The sequence below is a fragment of the Lepus europaeus genome, chromosome 6 (genome assembly GCF_033115175.1).
Source record: "Lepus europaeus isolate LE1 chromosome 6, mLepTim1.pri, whole genome shotgun sequence".
Lineage (NCBI taxonomy): Eukaryota > Metazoa > Chordata > Mammalia > Lagomorpha > Leporidae > Lepus > Lepus europaeus.
In genome coordinates, this window is record NC_084832.1 from 84,493,136 (window position 1) to 84,511,516 (window position 18,381).

Here is an 18,381-nt window from a genome sequence, read left to right on the forward strand (position 1 = left end):
TTTTTGATATTATCAATGGACTTTATGGTTTGGAATTAATTGAAGCAGGGAATATTTTCTTTGGAGCTAGGAAACACTAATTAGTTCCACATGGAGACACAAACTCAACACATTCTTGCTGTCTAGGGAGAAAACTACAGCAATCGCTGCAACAAACATGATATTTGTGTTTGTGTAGATGACATTTTATACACTTGCCTAAGAAAATACTTTGCTATTCTCCAAAACCAATTTGACTGTGATTATCTGAGTCCATTGCATACCAGTTCCACAGCACTTTGTCCGGATATGACTGGATGAAACCACAAATATCCTCTTGTGGTATGGCTAACTCAATCCCAGATCTTGCTACAACCTCTGTGTTTGTGTTTTCTGGATATTATCAATGGACTTTACGTTTTAGAATGAATTCCAGTAGAGGAAATTTTGTTTTGTGCTGGAAGTGCTAACTGCTTTCATATGCAGGCCAAACATGTTCACATTTGTGGTTTCTAGGCAGAAAGCTAGAGCAATCGTTGCAAACAAACATGATATTTATATGTGCAAACATGACTTTTTATCCACTTGGCCAAGAAAAAGAGTTAGCTTTTCTCCAAAACCAGTTTCAGGGTGATTTTCTGAGTCCATTGCATACCAGTTCCACAACACTTTGTCAGGATATGACTGGATGAAACCAGAAATATCCTCTTGTGTTATGGCTAACTCAATCCTAGATCTTACAACAACCTCTGTGTTTGTGATTTTTGATAATATCAATGGACTTTATGGTTTGGAATTAATTTAAGCAGGGAATATTTTCTTTGGAGCTAGGAAACACTAATTAGTTCCACATGGAGACACAAACTCAACACATTCTTGCTGTCTAGGGAGAAAACTACAGCAATCGCTGCAACAAACATGATATTTGTGTTTGTGTAGATGACATTTTATACACTTGCCTAAGAAAATACTTTGCTATTCTCCAAAACCAATTTGACTGTGATTATCTGAGTCCATTGCATACCAGTTCCACAGCACTTTGTCCGGATATGACTGGATGAAACCACAAATATCCTCTTGTGGTATGGCTAACTCAATCCCAGATCTTGCTACAACCTCTGTGTTTGTGTTTTCTGGATATTATCAATGGACTTTACGTTTTAGAATGAATTCCAGTAGAGGAAATTTTGTTTTGTGCTGGAAATGCTAATTGCTTCCATATGCAGGCCAAACATGTTCACAGTCGTGTTTTCTAAGCAGAAAGCTAGAGCAATCGTTGCAAACAAACATGATATTTATATGTGCAAACATGACATTTTATCCACTTGGCCAAGAAAAAGAGTTAGCTTTTCTCCAAAACCAGCTTGAGGGTGATTTTCTGAGTCCATTGCATACCATTTCCACAACACTTTGTCCGGAAATGGCTGGATGAAACCAGAAATATCCTCTTGTGTTATGGCTAACTCAATCCCAGATCTTGCTACAGGCTGTGCTTTGTGTTTTTTGATATTATCAATGTACTTTATTATTTTCAATGAATTTAAGCAGGGAATATTTTCTTTGGTGCTGGGAAACACTAATTAGTTCCACGTGGAGACACAAACTCAACACATTCGTGCTGTCTAGGCAGAAAACTGGAGCAATTGCTGCTAACAAACAAGATATTTGTATTTGTGTAGATGACATTTTATGCACTTGCCTAAGAAAATACTTTGCTATTCTCCAACACCGGTTTGATTGTGATTATCTGAGTCCATTGCATACCAGTTCCACAATACTAGTCCGCATATGAGTGGATGAAACCAGAAATATCCTATTGTGTTATGGCTAACTCAATCCAAGATCTTGCTACAGGCTCTGTGTCTGTGTTTCTGGATATTATCAATGGACTTTACGTTTTAGAATGAATTCCAGTAGAGGAAATTTTGTTTTGTGCTGGAAGTGCTAACTGCTTTCATATGCAGGCCAAACATGTTCACATTTGTGGTTTCTAGGCAGAAAGCTAGAGCAATCGTTGCAAACAAACATGATATTTATATGTGCAAACATGACTTTTTATCCACTTGGCCAAGAAAAAGTGTTTGCTTTTCTCCAAAACCAGTTTCAGGGTGATTTTCTGAGTCCATTGCATACCAGTTCCACAACACTTTGTCAGGATATGACTGGATGAAACCAGAAATATCCTCTTGTGTTATGGCTAACTCAATCCTAGATCTTACAACAACCTCTGTGTTTGTGATTTTTGATATTATCAATGGACTTTATGGTTTGGAATTAATTGAAGCAGGGAATATTTTCTTTGGAGCTAGGAAACACTAATTAGTTCCACATGGAGACACAAACTCAACACATTCTTGCTGTCTAGGGAGAAAACTACAGCAATCGCTGCAACAAACATGATATTTGTGTTTGTGTAGATGACATTTTATACACTTGCCTAAGAAAATACTTTGCTATTCTCCAAAACCAATTTGACTGTGATTATCTGAGTCCATTGCATACCAGTTCCACAGCACTTTGTCCGGATATGACTGGATGAAACCACAAATATCCTCTTGTGGTATGGCTAACTCAATCCCAGATCTTGCTACAACCTCTGTGTTTGTGTTTTCTGGATATTATCAATGGACTTTACGTTTTAGAATGAATTCCAGTAGAGGAAATTTTGTTTTGTGCTGGAAGTGCTAACTGCTTTCATATGCAGGCCAAACATGTTCACATTTGTGGTTTCTAGGCAGAAAGCTAGAGCAATCGTTGCAAACAAACATGATATTTATATGTGCAAACATGACTTTTTATCCACTTGGCCAAGAAAAAGAGTTAGCTTTTCTCCAAAACCAGTTTCAGGGTGATTTTCTGAGTCCATTGCATACCAGTTCCACAACACTTTGTCAGGATATGACTGGATGAAACCAGAAATATCCTCTTGTGTTATGGCTAACTCAATCCTAGATCTTACAACAACCTCTGTGTTTGTGATTTTTGATAATATCAATGGACTTTATGGTTTGGAATTAATTTAAGCAGGGAATATTTTCTTTGGAGCTAGGAAACACTAATTAGTTCCACATGGAGACACAAACTCAACACATTCTTGCTGTCTAGGGAGAAAACTACAGCAATCGCTGCAACAAACATGATATTTGTGTTTGTGTAGATGACATTTTATACACTTGCCTAAGAAAATACTTTGCTATTCTCCAAAACCAATTTGACTGTGATTATCTGAGTCCATTGCATACCAGTTCCACAGCACTTTGTCCGGATATGACTGGATGAAACCACAAATATCCTCTTGTGGTATGGCTAACTCAATCCCAGATCTTGCTACAACCTCTGTGTTTGTGTTTTCTGGATATTATCAATGGACTTTACGTTTTAGAATGAATTCCAGTAGAGGAAATTTTGTTTTGTGCTGGAAATGCTAATTGCTTCCATATGCAGGCCAAACATGTTCACAGTCGTGTTTTCTAAGCAGAAAGCTAGAGCAATCGTTGCAAACAAACATGATATTTATATGTGCAAACATGACATTTTATCCACTTGGCCAAGAAAAAGAGTTAGCTTTTCTCCAAAACCAGTTTGAGGGTGATTTTCTGAGTGCATTGCATACCAGTTCCACAACACCTTGTCCGGAAATGAATGGATGAAACCAGAAATATCCTCTTATGTTATGGCAAACTCAATCCCATATCTTGCTACAGGCTCTGCTTTGTTTTTTTTTATATTATCAGTGGACTTTATGGTTTTGAATGAATTTAAGCAGGGAATATTTTCTCTGTTCCTGGAAACACTAATTAGTTCCACATGGAGACACAAAATCAACACATTCTTGCTATCTAGGCAGAAAACTACAGCAATTGCTGCAAACAAACATGATATTTGTGTTTGTGTAGATGGCATTTTATGCACTTGCCTAAGAAAATACTTAGCTATACTCCAACACCAGTTTGACTGTGATTATCTGAGTCCTTTGCATACCAGTTCCACAACACTTTGTCCGGAAATGAGTGGATGAAACCAGAAATATCCTCTTGTGTTATGGCTAACTCAATCCCTGATCTTGCTACAGGCTCTGCTTTGTGTTTTTTTATATTATCCATGGACTTTATGTTTTAGAATGAATTTCAGTAGAGGAAATTTTGTTTTGTGCTGGAAATGCTAAGTGCTTCCATATGTAGGCCAAATGTCTTCACATTCGTGTTTTCTATGCAGAAAGATAGAGCAATCGTTGCAAACAAACAGGATATTTCTATTTGCAAACATGACTTTTTATCCACTTGGCCAAGAAAAAGAGTTAGCTCATATCCAAAACCAGTTTCAGGGTGATTTTCTGAGTCCATTGCATGCCAGTTCCACAACACTTTGTCCGGAAATGACTGGATGAAACCAGAAATATCCTCTTGTGTTATGGCTAACTCAATCCCAGATCTTGCTACAGGCTCTGTGTTTGTGATTTTTGATATTATCAATGGACTTTATGGTTTTGAATGAATTTAAGCAGGGAATATTTTCTTTGGTGCTGGGAAACACTAATTAGTTCCACATGGAGACACAAACTCATTCATTTGTGTTTTCTAGGCAGAAAACTACAGCAATTGCTGCAAACAAACATGATATTTGTGTTTGTGTAGATGAAATTTTATGCACTTGCCTAAGAAAATACTTTGCTATTCTCCAAAACTAATTAGATTGTGAATATCTGAGTCGTTTGCTAACCAGTTCCAAAGGACTTTGTGTGGATATGACAGGATGAAACCAGAAATATCCTCTTGTGTTATGGCTATCTCAATCCCAGATATTGCTACAACCTCTGTGTTTGTGTTTTCTGGATATTATCAATGGACTTTATGGTTTTGAATGAATTTAAGCAGGGAATATTTTCTTTGATGCTGGGAAACACTAATTAGTTCCGCATGGAGACAGAAAATAATTTGTTTGCTTTTTCTAGGCAGAAATCTACAGCCATTGCTGAAAACAAACATGATATTTGTGTTTGTGTAGATGACATTTTATGCACGTGCCTAAGAAAATACTTTGCTATTCTCCAACACCAGTTTGACTGTGATTATCTGAGTCCTTTGCATACCAGTTCCAAAGCACTTTGTGTGGATATGACTGGATGAAACCAGAAATATCTTCCTGTGAAATGGCTAACTCAATCCCAGATCTTGCTACTACCTCTGTGTTTGTGTTTTCTGGATATTTTCAATGGACTTTACGTTTTAGAATGAATTTCAGTAGAGGAAATTTTGTTTTGTGCTGGAAATGCTAATTGGTTTCATATGCAGGTCAAACGACTACACATTTGTGTTTTCTAGGCAGAAAGCAAGAGCAATTGTTGCAAACAAACATGATATTTATATTTGTAAACATGACTTTTTATCCAATTGGCCAAGAAAAAGAGTTAGCTTTTATCCAAAACCAGTTTGAGGGTTTTTTTTTTTTTTGAGTCCATTGCATACCAGTTCCACAACACTTTGTCCGGAAATGAGTGGATGAAACCAGAAATATCCTCTTGTGTTTTGGCTAACTCAATGCCTGATCTTGCTACAGGCTCTGCTTTGTGTTTTTTGATATTATCCATGGACTTTATGTTTTAGAATGAATTTCAGTAGAGGAAATTTTGTTTTGTGCTGGAAATGCTAAGTGCTTGCATATGTAGGCCAAACGTCTTCACATTCTTGTTTCTATGCAGAAAGATAGAGCAATCGTTGCAAACAAACAGGATATTTCTATTTGCAAACATGACTTTTTATCCACTTAGCCAAGAAAAAGATTTAGCTTTTATCCAAAACCAGTTTCAGGGTGATTTTCTGAGTCCATTGCATACCAGTTCCACAGCACTTCGTCCAGAAATGACTGGATGAAACCAGAAATATCCTCTTGTGTTATGGCTAACTCAATCCCTTATCTAGCTATAGGCTCTGCTTTGTTTTTTTTGGATATTATCAATGGACTTTGTGGTTTTGAATGAATTTAAGCAGGGAATATTTTCTTTGGTGCTGGGAAACACTGATTAGTTCCACATGGAGACACAAACTCATTCATTTGTGTTTTCTAGGCAGAAAACTACAGCAATTGCTGCAACAAACATGATATTTGTGTTTGTGTAGATGACATTTTATGCACTTGCCTAAGAAAATACTTTGCTATTCTCCAAAACCAGTTTGCCTGTGATTATCTGAGTTTTTTGCATACCAGTTCTAAAGCACTTTGTATGGATATGACTGGATGAAACCAGAAATATCCTCTTGTGTTATGGCTAACTCAACCCCAGATCTTGCTACAACCTCTGTGTTTGTTTTTTCCAGATATTACCAAGGGATTTTACGTTTTAGAATGAATTTCAGTAGAGGAAATTTTGTTTTGTGCTGGAAATGCTAAGTGGTTCCATATTCAGGCCAAACGTGTTCACATTGGTATTTTCTAGGCAGAATCCTAGAGCAATCCTTGCAAATAAACATGATGTTTATCTTTGCAAACATGACTTTTTATCCACTTTCCAAGAAAAAGAGTTTGCTTTTCTCCAAAACCAGTTCAACGGTGATTTTCTGAGTCCATTGCATACCAGTTCCACAGCACTTTGTCCGGATATGACTGGATGAAACCAGAAATATCCTCTTATGTTATGGATAACTCAATCCCAGATCTTGCTACAGGCTCTGCTTTGTGTTTTTGGATATTATCAATGGCCTTTATGGTTTTTGAGAAAATAAGGCAGGAAGGGGTTAAAATGGAATTGCTTGAGCTAACTGCATATTGTTCTGCTTTTGTATAAAATAGCTGGGCTTGCAAAATGCTTTAGCTGAACTCGTAGCATGTGATGAATGAGATAATGGAGTATGTGATAATTATTTTAGGAGCTATGTTAAGTTTTTGGTCATGATGACCCGTATTTGTGCTTGCTCAAGGACTTTGTTCCCTTACCCTGGAAAAACCCTTTATCTTGTGATAATTTGTCATGCTTTGGTTTATCTTGTGATCTTTTGTAATGCTGTGGAGATATGCTAATGTTGTGGTTTTAAGCCTTAAATACTCTGTGCGATTGATGATCGGGGCCTCTCTTCTTGCACTGCACCAGAGGGTGCTGTTGTGCTTTGAGACGGCCCATCTGCGCAGATGTAATAAACTTCCTCATGCTTTTTGCATCGATTGGAGTGGAATTCGTGCTTCTGGGGTCGGTAGAATTGTGAGACACCTTGGGGGTCTTACAATATTTGTGTTTGTGTAGATGACATTTTATGCACTTGGCTAAGAAAATACTTTGCTATTCTCCAAAACCAATTTGACTGTGATTATCTGAGTTTTTTGCATACCAGTTCCACAACACTTTGTGTGGATATGACTGGATGAAACCAGAAATCTCCTCTTGTGTTAAGGCTAACTCAACCCCAGATCTTGCTACAACCTCTGTGTTTGTGTTTTCTGGATATTATCAATGGACTTTATGTTTTAGAATGAATTTCAGTAGAGGAAATTTTGTTTTGTTCTGAAAATGCTAAGTGCTTCCATATGCAGGTCAAACATGTTCACATTCGTGTTTTCTACGCAGAAATCTAGAGCAATCGTTGCAAACAAACAGGATATTTCTATTTGCAAATATGACTTTTTATCCACTTTCCAAGAAAAAGAGTTTGCTTTTCTCCAAAACCAGTTCAACGGTGATTTTCTGAGTCCATTGCATACCAGTTCCACAACACTTTGTCCGGAAATGACTGGATGAAACCAGAAATATCCTCTTGTGTTATGGCTAACTCAATCCCAGATCTTGCTACAGGCTCTGCTTTCTGTTTTTTGATATTATCAATGGACTTTATGGTTTTGAATGAATTTAAGCAGGGAATATTTTCTTTGGTGCTGGGAAACACTAATTAGTTCCACATGGAGACACAAACTCAACACATTCTTGCTGTTTAGGCAGAAAACTACAGCAATTGCTGCAAACAAACATTCTTTCTGTTCCTTCCTTAAGTGCTTACCACATGGCACTACTACCTGGAGGTTTCTTCCTTGGTTTTCCCAGGTGCAGTAGCAGGGTGTTGCTGCATTGGAAGTGGAGCAGCCTGGATTCAGTGGGCACACATATGGGAAGCTGACTTTGTATGTGGAGTGTTTATGACTACACCACCTCACCAGCCCTGATTCCATTGTTATAACTTGTTCGGGCATTAGAAGTGGATAAAGATGATACTGACAATCACACCTACATTTAATCCAGGCAGAAGCATCAGGCAAGGTCATGAAATAGATTCTAACTTCCACATATGTTCACCATTCACCCTATATCCTGCCCTTAGTCAGCAGTTAGATTGGAGTTGCATGATGCCACTGCCTCTCTGGGGACATGGGGAGGAAAAGAAACTCTTCTCACTAATTAACAAAAATAAGTAACTTGACAGGATCCAGAGAAATTGTGATAATTCTAACTGACTGCTGTCAACAGGGAAAAAAAGGCTCTCACACAACACCATACAACATACAGAGTTGCAGTGATGTGCCAGGGAATTCAGTCCCAGTTGTGCCAGCAGCATTGTAAATGCCTAGGTCACAGAACAGGTGAGTTGCCATAGAGTTTTCTTTTTATTATGGAAAACAAGTCTTTTCAGAGTGCAAGCTTTGAATTTATGCACTGATTCTGAGCCAAATTTGGGGGTAAGTTATTATACTGATGAACATATTTTTGTAGTAGTAACATATACTACTGAGCTTGTCATTTAGCTTCATGTCTGGTGTGCTTCTATGGACTCAAAAGTCTAGGTAATTGAAGATTCTGAATTTTTCCTTATTCATCTTTGCACTCACTGTGCTAACCACCTAATCCTGAAACTGTTGGATTTTTGGTCATGATTATGATTTTAAGGATGATCCTAAGAGAGCTTGTTTTGTTATAGGAATTTAAGTGAATTTCCACTTGAATAGGGGGGTGAGGGACTTGTTCTTCAATATTGCTTTCAAGAAACTTTTCAATGTGCTTTTGTAGATCTCTCATAAAACCAACAGAAGATGGGACAGGTAAGATTACCTCCACCTTTTACCTACAATGATGTCTCTAAACATGATTAGACTGAAGCATATAAAATTAGAATATGGAAGGAGTGAACAATATTTTAATGTATATTTCCAAATGGCCAGAAGAGAGAATTTTCCATGATCCGCTGTGAAGAGAAGGTATGCTTGAAGTGAGATATGCATTATTGCTCATTAAACAATGTATGCATAAATTGAAACATCACACTGCACCCAACAAATGTGTACAATTATGTCAAAAATGTTTGAAAAAATTTCAGAACATTCCTTCCCACAACCACTACAAAAAAGTAAAATACACCAAACCAGTGTCACTACCATAACATGTAAAACCCAAGAGATTGTATGTTACACTAACTGAATGAGTAGACTTCAAAAAGATCTTAATTCCTGACCCCAGTGCTTCAGACATTTGGTGTTGGACAATTCTTGCTACATCCATAATCAGTGAAATGTAAACACATTCAAGATAATGGTGGCCTGGCAAATGGCAGGAGGGTTAGCAACATCCCTGGTTTCTATAAGTAAGATGCCTGTAGCAACTCACAACCCTTCCTTTTGTTGTTGTCAGATACCATACAGGACTCCCAAATGAACTTGAATTTCATAGAGAGAGTGAATAATATTTTAGTGCATTAGAAATATCTCATGAAACACACATTAAAATATTGAGGGTTGAGGCAAAATCAAATTCAACTGAATATCTATATTTGAACTGGCTAAATATAGCAAATACAATCCTAGTTGTGATGTAGAAGTTATCTCCAGACATTACAATCTAAGGAGGAAATATCACTCCCAGTTGAGGTCTGCTACTTACAGATAATGTTGGGTATATGAAAGCAATGACTAAGTTACACAACTCTCTCTAGGATGACCAACCTGAATTAGTGTGAATTTCTTATCTGAGTAATATCACCATAAACTTAAAGTCAAGCCTTAGTGATTTCCTCCAAGCCTCTCTCTATTTTATAGGTAAAACTGCTCAAGAAGTGATTTTGTCAATTAAGTACCTTTTATAACTTCAGAGAATTATCCACACTGAGCAGCAAATTGGTTCACTTGGCATAGCTGTAGAATTGGTTTTGCCATTTCCTTAAGAAATCCCTTTAGTGGTTTGATAGATTCAATAGATTTCAAAGGGAAGTATCACGTGTCTACAACACATTAAAGCACAGACGAATTAGAAACAAGTCAACCATTTCACTAAACATATTTAATTAGGAAATATGTATTGAATTGAAAAACATTAATTTGATATGCAACAAGTTTAAAAACTGAGGAAGTGCTTACAAATTATGTATTTCTACCTGCTCTAGTTATAAATGGAAAAATGATGCATAGCGTGGCAGAAAGATTTTTCAGAAGTCTTAAAAAGTCCACACAATTCTAGGTCTTAAGGCAATTCTAAAGCTTTGTCATTTGGTTACAGAAAAGGATATATTACATTTGATGAACTCCTTTAATGTCTACTATCTATCCATGATCTTTTAACAGGAACAACATTTCCCTGGCCATTGTGGTCATCTGGGTAGTGAACCTGCAGATGGAAGATATGTCTGTCTACTTGTCTGTCTGTCTGTTTATCTATCTACCTACCTACCTATCTCCTCTCTCTGTAACTCTGAAGTCCAAATAAATAAATAAATCTTTGGGCGAGGGGAAGGAAAAAGTGGAGCAGATATTGTGGCAAAATGAGTTGAACAGCTGACTGCAACACTGGCATTCCAAATGAGCACTGGTTTGAGTTCCAGTTGCTCCACTTCCAATCCAGCTGCTTGCTAGTGTGCCTGAGAGGGCAGCGGAGGATGGCCCAAGAACTTGGGTCCCTGCTGCCATTTGGGAGACCCAGATGGAGATCAGGCTTATTGATTCAGCCTGGCTCAGCCCTGGCCATTGTGGCCATTTGAGGATTGAATCTGTGGATGGAAGATCCTTTTTCTAGTTTATCTCCCTCTCTATATAGCTCTGCCTTTCAAATAAATAAATAAATATTTGAAATTAAAAATAGAAGAATTAGAAAATACCTCTATTTAATTATGATACTAAGTACTGCTATGAAAACTAAGACACACAAGCAGACTTTTGGTTACCCAAGAAGCCACATTCATCTGATGTTAAGAAGCACAACCTTTGCCGCTCACCTGCTTATTCAACCCTACTCCCTTCGTTTCCTGACCTTTAACCCAGAATTCATGTGAAGATGGTTAAATTAAGTAAATAATTTAGATAAATGCCCACATATTATAGGGATGCATTGATTAATTGTAAACTCTAACCTTTAAGAGAGGACTGTAGCCTAAGGCCTTAGTATTTGGAAATAATACATTTGATACAATGAAGAATTAAAAAAAAACTTTTAAAAAAAAAGAAAAGTTTGTTCGTAAAATGGAACTCAGTCTAAAATGTAAGAAGTTTAGAATTCACACAATGGATAACTGTGTTCTAATTCACAGTGAAAAATAGATGAGCTCCTACAAGGAGCTGTATGTTATTTTCTGCCAGCCCACAATGAAACAGAAGGTGTAGCTATGATTTCCAAGGTCCAGTGGCATCCAGAGATGATTTTGTTCCCTCTGAAAGGTTTTTTGGAAAGCTTGATGAAATATAACTAATCCTAGTCTGCCCAATTAACTGGAATCAGATAGTATAATTGTGTGTGTGTGAGTGACTAAGTATGGGTGATTGTGTGTATGGGTGAGTGTGTGTATGAATGAGTATGTATGTGTGACTATGAGAGTATGCGTGTGTGTGTGCGTGAGGATGTATGTGTGACTGTGTAAGTATGGGTGACTGTGTATATGAGTGTGTATGAGTGTGAGAGTATGTGTGTCAGGATGTGTGTGTATGTTTCTTCTCCTTTAAAGAGTCCCAGTAGGCCGGCGCCGCGGCTCAATAGGCTAATCCTCTGCCTCGCAGCGCCGGCACACCGGGTTCTAGTCCCGGTCGGGGCACCGATCCTGTCCCGGTTGCCCCTCTTCCAGGCCAGCTCTCTGCTGTGGCCAGGGAGTGCAGTGGAGGATGGCCCAAGTGCTTGGGCTCTGCACCCCATGGGAGACCAGGATAAACACCTGGCTCCTGCCATCGGATCAGCGCAGTGCGCTGGCCGCAGCGCGCTACCGCGGCGGCCATTGGAGGGTGAACCAACGGCAAAAGGAAGACCTTTCTCTCTGTCTCTGTCTCTCACTGTCCACTCTGCCTGTCAAAAATAAAAAAAAAATTAAAAAAAAAAAAATAAAGAGTCCCAGTAAACAGATACATGGATTTACTAAGAAGAATCACATCATGCCTAAATGTTAGAACATACAAAATACTATAACTTGTACTCTTAAATGATTTTTAATCAAGAAAAAATTTACTAAAAACACTCATTAGCCCATTCTTTAAAATATTATGCCTTTATTATTTACTAGGATGTATAACTTTCTTCATATGGAGGGTTGAGAAGCAAATAGCTCAGGTATTTCTTTTTTATTTCTGGATGATTAAAAGTCAAAATCTACCTATTTATTTGACTTGACTTTACAGTAGAAACTGTAAATTATAAAAATAAACAATACAGGCCGGTGCCGCAGCTCAATAGGCTAATCCTCTGCTTAGCGGCGCTGGCACACCGGGTTCTAGTCCTGGTCGGGGCTCCAGATTCTGTCCCGGTTGCTCGTCTTCCAGGCCATCTCTCTCCTGTGGCCAGGGAGTGCAGTGGAGGATGGCCCAAGTACTTGGGCCTTGCACCCCATGGGAGACCAGGATAAGCACCTGGCTCCTGCCATTGGATCAGTGTGGTGTGCCAGCTGCAGCGTGTTGGCCGCGGCAGCCATTGGAGGGTGAACCAACGGCAAAGGAAGACCTTTCTCTCTGTCTCTCTCTCTCACACTGTCCACTCTGCCTGTCAAAAATAAAAAAATTTAAAAAAATAAACAATACATAAAAGTAATGATATAAAAATAATCTTAAAATCTGAGACAACCAGAGTTTCCAGCTCAAGTATTCAACAGCAGTTTGCTTGCATCTGCTGCTTGAAAGAAATGCCTTGTGATCATTCCCTATTGCATTGGCACTGGCAAGAAAGATCATAGTCTTTGGGTGTATCTTCTGCAACACATTTCTGATTGTCTTTCTAAAAGGACTTCCCCAATATGAGAAGTCAAAAATCACAGAAGTTCCATTTGTAGGACACTGCTTAAATACCCTTCACAGATAGAATTCTGTTCACATTGACTAAGTAGTACTTGCTTTCCAAAAAAAGTAAAATCAGCCAAAGAGAAAATCAGTGCTCTGCAATAAAGTCAACTTGTTGTACAAGTTAATAATTTCCTCAAATAATAGGGAAGCTCTGATATAAACATGTTTGAGCAAAATAACATGCAAATGACAAAGAAAGGCTTCCTCTTCCCAAACTGTGTAAATCATATCTCCATTGTCTTCTTCATCATTATTACTATTACTTTATATAGGGAGAGGCTGTGTGCAGGAGGGAGGAGAGAGAGAGAAGAAAACATTAAGTGACATTTACTTAGAAAACATACTGAGGCTGGCGCCACAGCGCACTAGGCTAATCCTCCACCTGCGGTGCCGGCACCCCAGGTTCTAGTCCCGATTGGGGTGCCAGATTCTATCCTGGTTGCTCCTCTTCCAGTCCAGCTCTCTGCTGTGGCCCAGGAACACAGTGGAGGATGGCCCAAGTCCTTGGGCCCTGTACCCACATGGGAGACTAGGAGGAAGTACCTGGCTCCTGGCTTCAGATCGGCACAGCATGCAGTAGCGGCCATTTGGGGGGTGAACCAATGAAAGGAAGACCTCTCTCTCTCTCTCTCTCTCTCTGTCTAACTCTGCCTATCAAAAAAAAAAACATACTGAATGTGAGATCCTACGAGAGGAATGAAATGATCATCAAAAAAATTTCTGAGTGTAAAATGTGAAGAATTGCTGGCCTAGCCTGTGCAGAGTGCACAAGCAAAGAAGGTTGGTAACAAGACTGTTGAAGGCAGAATGGATACAGTAGCAATGATTATGAATAACAGCAGAAGAGGCTTGCATGTGGTGCATAAATACCTTTCTAGAAGAGGAAGAAGAAGCTGAGGTCAGAGGTGCTGATCCTAGTACATTTCTTGAACAAAGGAGGCTATGAAAGGCAGTGAGTGTAGGACTGGTTTATGTGTGTGGAATAGGGGGAATGGGGAATTGACTATCTTGCTGAAATAGGAAACTCAAAAATAAAGTATCTTTTAAATACCATTTGATACTATCGTCCCTTTTAGAAATGTGTACACATAGCCTATACCCTATGGTGAAAGTGTGATATGTGATGTATGTGACATGTGACAATTACGAGTAGTTTGCTGTACAATGTACTATGAAATACACAGATTAATATGATATACTACCTATCCAGAATTACGTTACAATCAAGTTTTGGATAGAAGTGACTTAAAATTAACCATAAATAATTATAAATAGTAGTCCTTGAGGCACTATCAAGCTATCATGCGTCAAGGGTTAATACTTTGGGATACATAACCTTTTTCTTTGCTAGACCAATTTATGGGAAATAGCAATGATAATACCATGGAGTGGGCATTTTGTTAAGCAGTTAAGAAGCTGCTTGGGACACCCACATTGCATATTTGAGGGTTTGGGTTCAAGACCTGGCCCTGCCTCCAATTTCAGCTTCCTCTGATTCCCATGCTGGGAGGCAGCCCCATGTGCTTAGGGCCCTATCTTCTACATGGGAGATGGAGTTTAAATTCCTAGCTTGAGGCTTTGGCTTGATCCAGCCATGGCTACTGCAGGCATTTGTGAAGTGTATCAACAAATGGGAAGTCTCTCTCTTTCTCTTTACCTTTCAAATAAACAAATAAATACAAATTTTAAAAAGGAATTTTAATTCCATTATTATGTATGCATTTCAGAGACTAACCTGAATGTTATGTTAAACAAATTTTCCTAGGACAGTAGCTTTAACTGAAATCTGATATTTTTTTAAAAGCCAAATTTTAAATTTTTTTTTAATTTTTTTTGACAGGCAGAGTGGACAGTAGAGGGAGACAGAGAGAAAGGTCTTCCTTTTTGCCGTTGGATCACCCTCCAATGGCCGCCGCGGTAGGCACACTGCGGCCGGCGCACCGCGCTGTTCCAATGGCAGGAGCCAGGTGCTTATCCTGGTCTCCCATGGGGTGCAGGGCCCAAGGACTTGGGCCATCCTCCACTGCACTCCCCGGGCCACAGCAGAGAGCTGGCCTGGAAGAGGGGCAACCGGGACAGGATCGGTGCCCTGACTGGGACTAGAACCCGGTGTGCCGGCACCGCAAGGTGGAGGATTAGCCTACTGAGCCGCGGCGCCGGCTTAAAAGCCAAGTTTTAGATTAGATACAAAAAAAATTTCTACACCTACTTCTAATTTCTCCCAAATGGTATATGAGTAAGTTTATGTGAATCTGAAGATTTCACCTAGGTTTGCAGATAATCCAAGGGTACTAATTGTGTATTGGATCAAGGCACTCCATCCAAACCCATATTTTGATATTTTTTTCATATGTCATATATCATGGCTCATAACTTTTGAAATATTTAGTAAGTTTTTTAGAATTATATACCAGATAGAAGATAGCATTTCATTACACTGAGGGGGAAATGAACTGGGATTGTACATTTTTCTTGTACTTAACAGGTAAGCTGTCACTCTCAAAAAGGGACATGATTTGTTCCTAAATGTTATTTAGCAGCATCCCTACCCTTGCATACACACACAGCACACAGAAACACGAGTTAAGCACATCACTTGTTTCATATGGCAATAACTGTCAGAGTAGAAAATAAATCTTAGTAGCCGCACATGTTTTTAAAGTTTTGCACTGATTAACCGGAACTCTGGTTAAAATTACAGTTTGTATTGGGCATAGTTTTGCTTAAAACATTTACAGATTCAGAAAAGAAGAATGACTTGGGGAAATTAGCAGAAGGTTTGACACCTGAAGACTTGAGTTGAAAATCATTGCAATTTGCCGCTTCCATGGTCTTCTAAGCCAATCTCTTTTCAAGTTCAGGTTCCTAATTTACAGAATCCATGCATGATTGTTGCAAACAGAAAATTGAGAGAATTTAAAGTACAGATGTGGGAGATAGAAAATAAGTTTAGTAATGATACTTACTATTGATAATATCAAATAAAATGTACCATAAGTGAGATTTAATTAACTGAAAACAATTTTTAAGGACTTACCTTAGTTTTTTTGAAAGGCAGGATGACATAGAGAGAGGGAAAGATAAGGAAAAAGACATTTTCTATCTGCTGATTCATTCAGGAAATGGTTCACTCTCCCCAATGGCTGGGCCAGGCCAAAGCCAAGAGCCTGGAACTCCAAGTTTCCCACGTGGGGAGCAGGTGGGACCCAAGGACTTGGGCCATCTTCTGCTGTTTCCTAAGGCACATTAGCATGGACCTGGACTGGAAGAACAGCAGCCATGACTCAAACTGGGGTTCAAATGGAATGCAGGCTTTGCAGGTGGCAGCCTAACCTGTCACACCAAAATGCTGGCCCCTCAACTGAAAGTTTTACTGATGCATTTACTGGTATTTTAATTCCACTTAAATCACCTCACTGTCATTTGACATGTAGCATTTAGTAAAATGCATCTTTCTTTTCTTAAAAAATGAAATTCATTTTATAAAGGAAGTGATGCTCTATTAATACATATTTTTAAAAACTTGGCTGTGCTCACAATTCCTTTGGCCCGTCAGGGTTAAGTATGCTTGCTTTTAAGAAATAAAAGTGTTTTAGCAGGTCTGAGTGCTTTTATTTCTCTCATACTACCTTTTTATAGCTCCGTTACTAAAAACTCCTCAAATTGAAGCAGAAATCAGTGTCATTGTCATCTACTTTCAAAGTAAGTCAAACTAAAAAAAAAGTTTATATATATTTTTATGTATGTATGCAAATAATTCAGGGAAAATAAAATTAAAAGATAAGTTTCTGGGGTTGTGACACAGTCTCCACCTGCAGCACCAGCATCCCAAAACACCAGTTCATGTCCTAGCTGCTCCACTTCTGATCAAGCTCTCTATGTGTGGCCTGGGAAGGCAGCAGAAGATGGCCCAAGTGCTTGGGCCTCTGCACTTGCATGGGAGACCTGGAAGAAGCTCCTGACTCCTGGATTTGGATCTGCCCATCTCCAACCATTGCAGGCATTTGGGGAGTGAACCAGCAGATGGAAGACCTCTCTCTCTGCCTCTCCCTCTCTGTGTCTGTAACTCTGCTTCTCAAGTAAATATATAAATCTTAAAAAAAGTAAAAGCATAATCTGAAAAAGTACTTTTTCTATGTAATTTATTTTCAATAGCATTTATTTTAAATGCATGATACCTTCCTAATCTGAAGAAAGTAAGCCTACATTTGAAACACACTATATTTAAAATATCTTTCTGAGCCAGCCTTAGCTATAGAGAAATATGAAGAGAAATTTTGTTAATTATTGTATACAAAATAAACTTGAATGTTTATAATTGCTACCTAGTGTAATTTAAATATATTGATATAATCACCTCTACCTCTCAAATAAATAAAATATTTTTAAAAAGATAAGTTTATGTCAGTGTGAAGAACTTTTAAAACTATACACACTTTTTAAATAATATGCAATTTTCATGAACTTTAAAGATTTCCAACATGCATAGCTCCGAATCTTTTGTACCCCAAAATAAAATTACACTTTAATTCCGTTTTCCATGAACCTTTTGAAATCCTCTCAGATTTATTGTTTAAATATTTTAAATTGAATCATCATTTATCACAGATGCATTTAGTCAAATGTATGCAAGTTTTTTGGTACATATATAAAAATACTTCTAGAATTTTGATCATCACTCACTAAAGAAATTTCAGAATCCTCTTTATTTAAAACTAATTTAGAACAAATGCCCATTGTGTGGTGGCAGAATGGGGAAATTGCTCTGACTTGTACAATTGGCCATGTTCCATGGGACATGTTCCCTGCACAGAGGGAATTTCAAAGCTGAAAGCTAAGATGACGTCAAACAGCTCTTGAACTTCTGGAAAATTTGACAACTGGCTACCTGAAGCCCCTATTAACCTGTTCCAGCACACTCAAGACTGCAACACTTTACTATTTCAAAAAAACTAAATCCTGGTGTTCAAAACCTGTCATACAATATTGGATAGTGAGAACACGTTAAGAGAGAAGTTTGATGAGTCTAAGAGGATAGGATTACTTCTTTCACAAGTGATGCTAATGATCAGACACTAGTATTTAGAATGGTATTCTATTTTTTTTACATTTTAAGCTTTTATTTAGTGTGAAAGATGCATAGGAGAGTGAGGGCTTTATTTATAGGAGAGATAGATCCGCGTTCATACC